The sequence below is a fragment of the Triturus cristatus genome, chromosome 11, assembly GCF_964204655.1.
Source record: "Triturus cristatus chromosome 11, aTriCri1.1, whole genome shotgun sequence".
Lineage (NCBI taxonomy): Eukaryota > Metazoa > Chordata > Amphibia > Caudata > Salamandridae > Triturus > Triturus cristatus.
The window spans coordinates 854747506-854759712 of NC_140594.1; the positions used below are offsets into that span (position 1 = coordinate 854747506).

General features: G+C 41.0%; 1 protein-coding gene across 2 annotated transcripts in view; it reads right to left on the bottom strand.

Moving 5' to 3' along the window:
* The window catches only part of LOC146785536 (unconventional myosin-VIIb-like), a 961158-nt gene that overhangs the window by 853149 nt on the left and 95802 nt on the right, over positions 1-12207 (bottom strand). The gene's annotated exons all lie outside the window — the stretch shown is intronic.

A 12207-nucleotide genomic window follows, 5' to 3' on the forward strand; every position in this document is an offset into this window, starting at 1 on the left:
GAATGCAACAGAAGAATAACTGTTGGATAGTGGAGGGGTAAAAATATTAACAACTAACAATAAAGTAATAAAAATGTTTTTAATACCCCCTTTACCCCTTTAAAAGTAAAACAGACAAAAAAATAAACAAATACCCAAAATACATATCAAATAATTAACATTAATTAACAAATATATAATAATTAACTAAATACAAATTACATCCCATCCTTTACTCCTATAAACACCAAAACACACACCTAAAATGAATTACACAATTACCATAATTACCAATTCATTAATTAAAAATAATTAACATCCAATTAATTCATCAATTAAAAATAAATTACTTCCCACCCTTAACACCTATAAACACTACAACACACACCTAAAATTAATTACACAATTACCATAATTAATTAACAATTAATTAATTTAAATTAATTAACAACCAATTAATAATTAATTACTAATAAATTACTTTACACGTGTAACACTATAACATCTCAATTAAACAAATATTAATAAATAGAAAATAATCAATAAATTTAATATAATTAAATTACTTCCCACCCTATTCCCCTATAAGCCCACAACCTGCTACATAATTAAAAACGCAAAATTCAAATACATTTCATTTTTAGAACTACTAAAAATGTAACACATATATTAAAAATAGAAACAATTCTTATACAAAAAAAATACAACACATATATATAAAATATATTCTAAAATACATACCATTAACAAAAACTATATTTTTAACAACGATATTTTTTTGAACGATATTAAACACTTTGATATTTTTAAAATTGATATTACTTACCTTTAGTCGATATTATTGACCACAATATTCTTGCTGTCTATTTCTGACCCAACATATCTGCAACTCGATATTTGTGCAACTCAATATTTGTGATTCGATATTGTGTCTCTGCACTGCTGGTATTTGACAAATCTAATTATTTTTCCTCTACTCATCAACACCACTTTATTTGGTTAATAAAAACCATATAAGTACAATACATATATTGACGTACACTACATCATAAAAACATCTAAAATACAAATCATCGAACAATATGGGCGACCTAGTGGAAAACAAATATTACAAGGACAAATTTCATTACATCAGATAAAACCCTAGTATCTAATAGTTCATATGTAGCAGTAAAATCACCCCTAAATAAAAGCACAAATCACAGATAAAAATGCCAGCATAAAAGCTATAAAAATGATAAACATGTAAGCACAGTGGATCCTCATTAAATATTTCTCTTGGGTGGGCGATTTTTCCTAAGTCTAACCGCTGCGACTAAGAAACTTGCAATAATAAAAATCTCCCATGGTTCATTCAGCAACTGAAAATATAGCAAGGCGGGTTTTACCTGTATGAAGCCTTTTCCCCTTAAAATAGGAAGTAAAAACCTCCTGAATATATCATTGTAGTGTTCACAGAACATTATAAAGTGCATAGTGTCTTGATTCGAGAAATTGTCACAAGTGCAGGGACCTAAGTCACACATCCTACTCCAGCCTTGTTGATTACCTAAAAAAAAGTGAATTAAATTAAAATGAAACCTAGTTAAAAGCAGGCGGTGGAAGGGCTTTGTGACTATTCTCAGATAAGGTTCAAAATGAGGTGAGGTTTTCAACAAAAAATAGGCTTATACTGAGGGTTTTATTAACTCAGTCTCCTCTCTCTCCGCCATCACAAGGTTCAGAAATTGTGTTTTTACCCAGATCAAATCCTATTTTTTATTTGTTCAGGAAATCATATAGATCTGGCCGCCCTAGTTTATTTAGAATATGCTTGATATAATATAACCACGGGATACGACTGGCTCGCTCCAGGGCTACAAAATCCCTAACAATCTTGTGATTCAGGGTTAACTCTGGGATAAGCCATGTCTTAAGCCAACATACCACCGGGGCCAACCTCAACAGGTCTGATACATATCTAACACTGGTTTCTTGATGTATCAGAAAAGTTGAGGTAGCTTAAAGGGACTGACAGGAGGGTGAATAAAAACTTATTTTCCACTGTCTGTACACCCTCTGATGGTTTGTAACCTCAAATGGACAATCCATACAAGGCAATGACTATACATTTAGCCCTATAAATGTTGAGCATGGTTTCGATTGGCCTAGCCCCTAAACGCTGTGCAAAACCATGTACTGCAGCCGTAGACCTAGCCATTGCATTTATTTTTACTCTTTGTTGGGGAACCCATGAGCCCCTCTCATCAAACAGTACCTCTAGATAGGTAAAGGAGGTCACCCTGGTCAGCTCTACTCCCTCACAGTAAAAAGATTAGGATCATTTGTGTTTCTGGTCCTTAGTCATAGTATGTGATTTAGCTAGGTTGACCACTAGGTCCAATGATTTCATATAGGGCCCAAAGGAATCCAAAAGCCTCTGGAGCCCTACAGCTGTACGGGTTAATAAAACAGCGTCATCCGTGTATAGGAGCACAGGGAAAGCCCTGTCCCCTACACACGGTATGTCTAAGCTGGGCGAGTCTAAAACCTTTCCTAAATTATTTATATACAAAGTAAAAAGCAGTGGGGCTAAAATAGATCCTTGACGTACACCTCTACCATATTTAAAGTGCCGTGTGCAATTACCTTCTTCGTTGACCCTCACTCTTGCGGAGAGATTCCTATGTAAGTCAGTCAAGAAGTAAACTAAACTTGAGTCTATGTCCATGTCAAGTAAAATAAGCCAGAGTTTAGATCTATTTACCAGGTCGAATGCAGAGGAGAGGTCCATAAAAGCCAGCTGTAATGTCCCTGCTTTCGCTAAGGTATATTTTCCAGCTATTAAAAGTAAATTTAGGAACCGGTCCAGAGTGCCCCTCCCACGTCTGAACCCATATTGGAGGTCCTTTAAAACATCATTTTCATTCAGCCAGTCCATTAATTTGGTTAAAATCACTCTCCCTAAGACTTTTACTGCCGAATCGATTAACGATATCGGCTTGTAGCATCGTGGGTCTTCTCTCTGCCCCTTTTTAAAAACTGGGATAATAGTGGATAACGACCATGATGACGGGAAGCCCTGCTCACTGGACACATTATATACATTTGTCAGAATTTTGGCCCAGAAGGTTACATTTTGTTTTTATAAATCGGCCGAGACACCATCAGGACCTGGGGCCTTATTACTGGACATTTGGGGGCAGATTTACGACTTCTGGTGCATCTCTGCTAATCAGCAGAGATGCGCCAGAAGAGTTGCGATGCATCTGCCCACCCGTGCGCCACCACTGATGCGCCGCATTTACAATGCGGCGCACCGTGGCGCTCGGATGGGCAGATGCGTGACGCATCCCCCGTCGGAAAGGCGGCGCATTGCTGGAGTTGCGTCGCAAGCGCGATGCAGCTCCAGAAAGGCTCGGGGGTGCCCTATCCCTAACATGCTGCGTCAATCCTTACGCCTGCTTCAAGCAGGCGCAGGGTTTTGACACAGCATGGCCTTGAAAGTGGCTGAGTGAAATCTTGTAGATTTCACTCAGCCACTTTTAGGAGGCGGTCCTGCGCCGGAACGCCTGCCCCTGCGCCAGAACGCCTACATGTGGCGCAGGGCTTTACAACGTGACGCATCTCCCAGATGCGTCACGTTGTAAATACCCCGCAGCATGGCACTGGCTTTACGCCGCCGCTGCGTCACAAAAGTGACACAACGGCAGCGTAAAAGAGGTGCAAGGGGCTTGTAAATCTGCCCCACGTTTATAGCTAATTCTACTTCATCCTCATTAAAAACAATATTAGGCGATTCCCTTCTATATTCTGGACTCACCAGTGCATCCAAGGTGGCAGTGGCCTCGTATATGGCTTCAAAATGAGAAATTCATTGATCTTCTGTGATGTTACTTTCTAGGGGAACATTCTCTGTTCCAGAGAAAAAAGGTTTATTCACAATAGCCCAGAATCTAGAACTATCTTTTAGGACCTCCACCACTAATAATTCATTCCATGCGTCCTCCTTTATTTCCTTTTTCCGCATGGTTAAGGTGAGTTTATACTGTTTTCTCAATGCTGCTATCTGAGCCTTTTGCCGTGGGACCTGTTTCAGAGCTGCTATCAAATTTCGGTGAGCTTTTGACCAATTACTATCTAACCAGCTCTCCCCGTTATTATGCCTAGGTATGGAAGGTAGGGAGAGGTCAGATGCTACTTGTGCACAGATACCTTGAAATGCAATAATTACATGTTCCCCCTTTATGGAGTTATCTAGGCAACTTACAATATTGTCATCAACCTTCACAAAGAGGTCCTCGAGGAAAAGATCCGGGATTACTTTGGACCATTTCAACCTCCGTCCCTGGTCGGAGGTTTTCAAGCCTGTGTCACCACCTAACTTTTCTGCTTTTTCTTTTAGGCCACAACCCTTGTCCAACACTAGGATTACTGGATTGTGATCGCTGAAATGATACCAACTGGCATTATAAAAAATTACTAGAGATTGTAAAATAGGGGAAATAAATATATAATCTATAATAGTCTCACGCCCTTGTGCTTTAAAGGTAGGAATCCTCTCATCTGGAGCGATGAAACTTGGCTCAAAAAGGTCAACTGTGGCCAAGAGCTCCTCCAGACATTCCCCCTGCTGAGTATGCTCAAAATGGGGTTTGGAGGAGTTATCTGGCCCTAAAGAATCATTATCTGGCCCTAAAAAAATCATCAACCTGGCGGTTCAACTCACAGACATGTATTTTTAAATTGCCCATAATGATAATTGAATAAAATGTGGTTTGCACCGTACTGTACTCCTCTAAAACGTATTTCAATTTACATAAATGTTCATTTAAAAAGCTGCTCTCTCCTGAGTTATAAAAATTAACAAACAATAAATTGCTTCAGTTAGGAGTGGTAAATTCAATTGCCAGACAATTGTGGGATCCCACATCCACCCTTCTATGTGTGCCTGACAATTTGAGTGAAAATAATATAAGGAGGCCCCCTCTTGCGCTACCTGACTGAGGGTCAAGCGGGTACACTGTATGATTTAAAACCATTCACCCAGAAGTTGTTTTCCATGTCCCAGGTCTCCTGTAAGGAAATGATGTCAAAACTTTTTAGGAGGTTAATCCATCTTGAATCATCTTTCTTACTTCTCAAGCCCGCAATAATCCAACTAATGATCTTACAATTTTATTTTTGTATTTTATTTTACAGAGTTTTATATAGCGTGAACTTGACCCGAGGGTATCGGGTATCAGAGCGCTTTACACGAGCACCAGTTGCATTACATGACGACACATTCATCTTTTGTTAGGCATGGGGAGATTAAGTGATTTGCCCAGAATCACAGGATGTTGAGCGTCCTTGCCGAGACTCGAACCCGGTCCCCCAGCTTCGAGGTCGACCGCCCTCCTCTCCCTCCCCCTAAATCGTATTCAATAGGTTTTTCACCAATAAATATTGATTTGGTCTCGCATGGAAGCACAGGAACAACATTTTATTAAGATAGCCTTATAAGTTCCAGTGTAAAATAGCTTGTGCAACACATACAATATTGCATTAGGCAGAAACCAAGTCTACATGGAAACACTTCATGTAATAACAGATGTGCCTCCTTCATTCAAGGTGTCTCGGGAATGTTCCAGAACCAGTCTTCTGCAGAATTCTACTCTGTCTACAGACTGTAGAAGCACTTACTGCTACTACAGAACAACCTGAAAAACAACATTTTGCATGGATTATAGATGTGTATAGCTTTGAAGCACTGTAACAAGCAATGCACTTGAGATATTTCTGTGTGCTTTCTTGAGATGACTGCCGTGTTTAGCACAGTGTGCGTTTTGGGTCATGAATTCGCCTAAATAATGAAGCAAAAACTGTTAATTAAAGAGAAGAAATTATTTACACCACGTTTGAATCATATTTAAGCATACCACGGTTTATCAGAAAGCTCTTTAATGTGTTGTTACAACCTAAGACCTCAATTCGGGCTCTACATCGACTTACTCGAGTTGCTATACACTGCTGGCAGGTGGCACTGGAGAAAAATAAGTCACGCGCCCATGCCCCTATAATTCCGCTTAAGGAGCTTTCCAAAAAAGACAAAACAGTAGGTTACTTGTTCGGCTAAAGATCTAGCCCAAGAGGGTGACGCTGGTAAATTTACAGTATGGGATCTGTTCAATAAGGGTCTACTATTGTCCTTCACCGCTCTTGTAGATGATTTCAGACTACACGTGTCGCAGTTCTTGACTTAAAAAGAGTTCATGAAGACAATATTATACTTCTCGCGGATACAAGAATATGGACCCCAACCGTAGAAAATATAGAGCTATGGCATAGGATGAGCAGTGGCAGACACTTAATTACATGGATAAATACAATTATGGATTTTATTCTCTTCTATCCCCTGCCCTCTGGTAGATTCGCTGAACTGAAACGGCTTGGTGAGCAAAAAAACGATGGATTTAGACCCAGATCTCTGTACTGGGGTGAATGTATGACATTGTTCTGCATTCTGTCCATCAATTGTTCTTTTTGCATTTGTCACCCCGAGTGGGACAGGTATGCCCAGACGTGGGTCCCGTGCTCTCCATGCCACTGGAATCAAGCTATCCTGGCTGATGAGGGGTGAAACCCCGAAACCGGTCCTAGGATGCTTGTTTCCAGTCCAGGGAGGACCTGGCCTGGCAGTTCGGGCTGGACTGTTCCCATTGGGCACAGGGTCAAGACTGATTTGCATATGGCTGGGTTCAAACTGGAACGGCATGGTGAGCAAACAAACGATGGATTTAGGTCCAGATCTCTGTACTGGGGTGAATGTATGACATTGTTCTGCATCCTGTCCATCAACTGTTGTTTTTGCATTTGTTGACAGCAGGGCTGCTCCAGTCAGTCATTTTCATCTAGTAAGGACAGGGAAAGGAATCTATGTTGACATGCTATGCTATCTCCATCTTCTACTTACCCAGTAGACTGGATTGGTACTTTCGGGGCACATGCTGAATTCCCATTAGAAATGTCGAAGCAGTTCTCTTCCGTGGGGTTTGGACGGAGAGTAGAGCTACCCTGCCTAACCACCAAGGGCCTAAAACCTCTAAAGGGACAGAACAATGGCTGACCCCCCCTTGGTGGTGGTGGATAGAAAAAGCCCAATGGCAGGGCCCTGATGCCCCCCTGATCCTCCTTAATAACTGCCCGCTATGTTTGCTCTGTCAAAATTAACGACGATGCAGTCTCTAAATCTGTTTGGGTCTGTAACCAACCCACCCAACTCATCTTGCCATTATAATATGTGGGGAGACCTTGGGCATGCTAACGGTATGTTGATCACACCAGTGTTTTGTTTTACGTAGCAGCTCCATAGTGGTTTCTGAGCAATGCTCTCTAAGTGGGGAAACCCCTGTAAGAATGGCGACTAAAGGAGTAGCCTCTGGGGGCAGGTTGAGTCTACAGCCATTTATCACTTTGTTAGTTACTATATTATCACAGGGCCTACTCTGGTTCAGACGCTCGTTGTTGAACATCGGGCTTGGGGCTGTCTCAGTATGGCAATATATGATGCCCTCTGCCTGTTTCCCTGAGGTAGCATCTACAAATGGAAATAGGACTTAATCCTAACCTGTACTTTTGTGGCATTTGAGTAACAGACCCTCCCTCCCTACATTTAACAGTTGGCAACGTTTGGGCCTGAGGGATGACGCTATTATTATCGTTCTCGCTGGCGTTATTATGGCCCCTCACATAGGCCTCTAGAAGCTCTAATTTTGTCATAATCCCTTTTACAGAGGAGTTCAACGAGTCAATAATATCTTTAACAATGTTTGAAAGAACAAACTCCAGTCGTGAATTAAGAATTTCCAGCATCGCTTTCCGAACAGCTGATTGGACGCAAGAATCCAAGTCTCCAACCTGATTGCCGGTCATCTCAGTAGATAACTGTCCAGATTTGCTTGGTCTCTTTCCCCCACTTTTTCCCAGGGTGGGTTGGATATGCCTTCTGCAGGGGTACCTCCTCTCTGAGGGTGTCTTCTCTTGTATCTCCCACTGCCCCTCTTAGCAGTCCATCACTATGTGGGGGGTCTTCCCCTACTATTCCTTGTTTAGTTATCAGTACTTTTTGGCTCAACGGGGACAGGATTTTGGGGGGCAATTGCTAGTAAGGTAGAACTCTTGGAGTTATCAGAGCTAAGGCCCAATTCAACCTCCGCAATTTCAATTTCCTTGTTCAACACTCCCACAGCAGAGGTCAGATAAGATATAATAGAGGTAGAGTTCCTGGTTACCTTCACTCTAGCACTCCCCTGATCCTGCCCACAAGGATATTTCCGCTTACCCATTCTTGCACAAGGATGTGTCGATGTTAAGGGGGTGGCCCAGCCCAGCCTCCGCCGGGCTCTGATGGGCGCAGGTGGGCACGCCCTTGGCCCGGCCTTTGCCGGGGCACGACCCGCGCTGCGGGAGCTCGCTGCTGCTCTTAACACGCCTCCGGGTGTGGGATGTGGGTGTCGGTGGTGGCGTCAGCCACAAGGGTGCCTGGGACTTGGAGTCCTACATGTTGGCCGTTCCCCTCACGGCGCAAAGTTACGGGCTTCCTCTACTCAATAGTGGACTAACTTCGTGCACCCCACCCCCTGCCAGGATTGAAGTGGCAAGGAACCATGGAGTAAAATTCAACACATCTCTGTCCTTTCGACATCAAGCCCTTGCAGTGGCAGGAATGTGCTTCAACTTAATTAAATCTCTTAGAAAGTTATTTGACCTTCCTCCACTAGCTGCGAGGAAAAATTTTGCCTTCACTCTCTTCACTTTAAGACTCGACTTCTGTAATAGTCTCTTTGCAGGTGTGTTGAAACATACAACACGCAGCAGCCAGACTCATACTAAACCTACCCAGATGGCCTGGCTACCAGTACACAAAAGGATCCTTTTTGAGATCCTTATACTGATCTTTAGACCATTCGCAGTCTCTGGACCAAAATAGCGGACGGCCAGAGTCACACATTATACAATTACAAGAACTCTGAGATCCACACATGCGAATCTCCTTAAGCCTCCTTCTTTTAGATTGAAAACCCAAGGCACTAAATCTTTCTCGGTTTCAGTATCCAAGGCATGGAACCAACTACCCAGCGCATAGCGTTTCAATGAATCATAAGCTCTATTCAGAAAACACTTGAAGACCTGGATCTCCTCGACTCCAGACGCACTCTGCCACTCCCTTCTCTAGCCAGCCATCCTTTATTCCTTCTTTCTCAGCTGAGCACTCAGGTTCATTCTCCAGCGCCAGGATGCTCCATTGCAAGTGACAGTGCTCTTTATAAGTAACAATTCATTCATTCATTCACTTTGGGATCATCGGAATGGTAGCCTGCTTGGTTCATCAGACCATGTCTGCTATTGCTTTTAAATATAGCAAAACTTTTTTTAAACACAGCTTTAAATGAAAACAAGATACCTAAAAAAACAAAAATGAAAAACATTTAACTGCCTGCTGCTAAAAAATAATGTTTTTCTCAACATCCTAAAAAGGGTAAGGAGTCGCTTGTGGTCCCCCTTTATCTTTGTAAATGGTTTTCAACTACATTTCAGTGGCATGTACAATAATAATGTTTTGCAACTGGTTATGTATTACTGAATCACAATTTGGGTTTTGTAGATACAAAAAGGCCATTTTGCAGTCGTAATTGGTGAGTTTTTACTACTCAGACCCTTTGCCACCACAAAAAGCAGTAGAACATGTGGCCCCAGGCTCTTAATACTGTCTGGCACCATGAGGGTTTGAGTGAGATGAAAATGGGTAATAAATATAAAATTATTCATAACAGGGAGCCCCACAATTTGCCTTGCCTGTGCCAAAAACAATGTAAGGATGGCCCTGGTTTACGAGGCAACTTAATACCCATAATACATTTACATATTCCACTTGGAATTCAACGAAGCCTGCAAACATAAACAGGAGCCGAAAATCACTAATGTCTCAAAGTATTCTGATTGGCATCAGAATATAAAAGCAAGCCAAAATACGAATATAGCACTGTCCCCAGGTGTTGCACAATCCTTACCACTGAGCACTGCCAGATCAAGACCATTTTAAATAAAGCCCACTGTTTGTGAGGACCTCCACAAGCCCTGACGAGAGTGGGCTGGTTGTAGTTATCTGAATCAAAGACATAAAAAATAATGTGCAAAACTATAAAAAAAAAAAAAAGAAGTGTCAGCAAAAGCAAAATTCGGGATTAGGAGGTGGAAAACTTGCAGGTCGCGTTGAATATATTTAACATGAGATTGGCAGACGAAGACTGCATTAAGTAGCAGGAGATTACCCAGCTCAGTATAATACACTACCAACACATTGGAGGGAATAGTGAAACATGCCAACTAAGTACTAAGAATGAGAATCGAGGACCCACAGAGGCAACACACAGAATCAAGCTCAAATGAGAATTCAGTACAATTTATACCCAGACCTTCTCCCAGAAATTCTTGATTTCCTTACACCCTGGGCCATTAAGGTACCGATTTCGTTCAATGTTTAGTGCTATCAATTATCTTATTTTCTTGTTCAACAGTCTAGCATCTGAAGTATAATTGTATTTATGAACCTATTTTAAAGTTTCCAGTTAAGTGCTTTGTAGGGAGTTGCACTTTGGTCCATAGTTGAGAAGTGCTCGCCTATCAACCTTTAGAAATAGTGCAAATGTGTCAGAGGAGTTGTGCAGTTGGATTTATGGACGTAAAAGCAAAGTGCGTAACTGCTGTTTACATATTTATGGGCTGACAGATAATGAGGACTGTGAACTTTGCTGAGAATATTTTTTTCTAAATGTAGCTGCTGCTGTAAAGGCAAGGTTCAGGAAACGTTTTTCTGTACAGAGGATTAGTTTGGCAGGTCAGGTAACAGAAAAAAACCTCCTCTGCTCAAGGTAAATCCATTGGCAAACATGGCCAGTGGAAACATTTGCAGAAAAAGGAAGCCAAAAGGTTCAAAACAATCTTTGGAACTGCTTGTTCGACTCAGTCCTGGTAAACTATAATGTTTTATTTGGTGTACAGTCCGATTATACATATGTGCAAATTAAAAATGGATTTTGAGACTGTATCCAGTAAAAGATAAGTGGCACGTCCACTACCAAATGCTCAGGTAACTGATAATAAAGAGACGGCATGACCTACGCAAGACCCTGCGCGAAGATTATAGCAAGGCAAAGCAGCACGCTAAAGGAACAAGTGGTGGGCGTTTCATAGAACATTTACCAGTGTTGAATTGATAGTGTCGGAGACTATGGACCCTGCTATTCTGGAAGGATTAGATGGAATTGATACCACCTTGGAAAGTGCAAAAAAAAACAGCCATTAAGCTTTTGCCCTTCTCCTTTTGTTAAAATACCTTTATGATCTGGTGAATTTTTCAATACTAGAGCTTAATCTTGGTACATTTCGCATTTGGCAAAATTCCCAAAATTACTCAATTGCTCCATATGGAGTAATTAAGCACCATAAGCTGCAAACATTTAGAGCAACACATGGAACAACTTGAAGAACCATACCACAAGTGGCTGCTGTATACGGCAATTATGTTTTTGGACTATTTTTTAGCGCAAAATGCATTCTCTCATTCAAACTGGACACAAGACCGCATATTGTAACTAAAATATTTATCGGCAAATGCCAGATTTGCATTTTGCGTAATTATGCATAGTATCATGGAATTTTATTTAGAAATGTTGCATTGCGCACATTTGGTACAGTCCTACATAACTTCAAACTCTTTAAAATCTTTTACTTCTTGAACTTTATTCTTAATTGAATTTTACATATTTTTTGCAGTGCAGGATGTACAAAGTTGTTCCACAAAGCTGCTGCTATTGGTGCATGAATATGCTACCATACAATTTAAAAATAGCAAATATATAACTATATTTCCCAGCTTACATGACTACAATCTTTGTCAGTGAAGTAAAATAAAGTTGCTAACTCCAACCTGTGCCTGGAGGAAAAAACCTCCAAAAATAGCAAAAGAAAACTAGCGGTAACAATGATAAAAATTAGATTCATAGCTACTCATTCGGGGTAAAAACTGACAGCATTGGTAACCATGAGAGGATCTCCAAATTTTGAGCTGGAAACTGCCAGGAGAGGAGATGTAATTATTTACAATAATTTTGGAGTAATGGCCAGTCTAAAGACAGTTTCTTTAACGACCAAAATAGCAAGCAAATACCGATCGTGGAGAAAATACTTCAGCCTCCAAAAATGGAT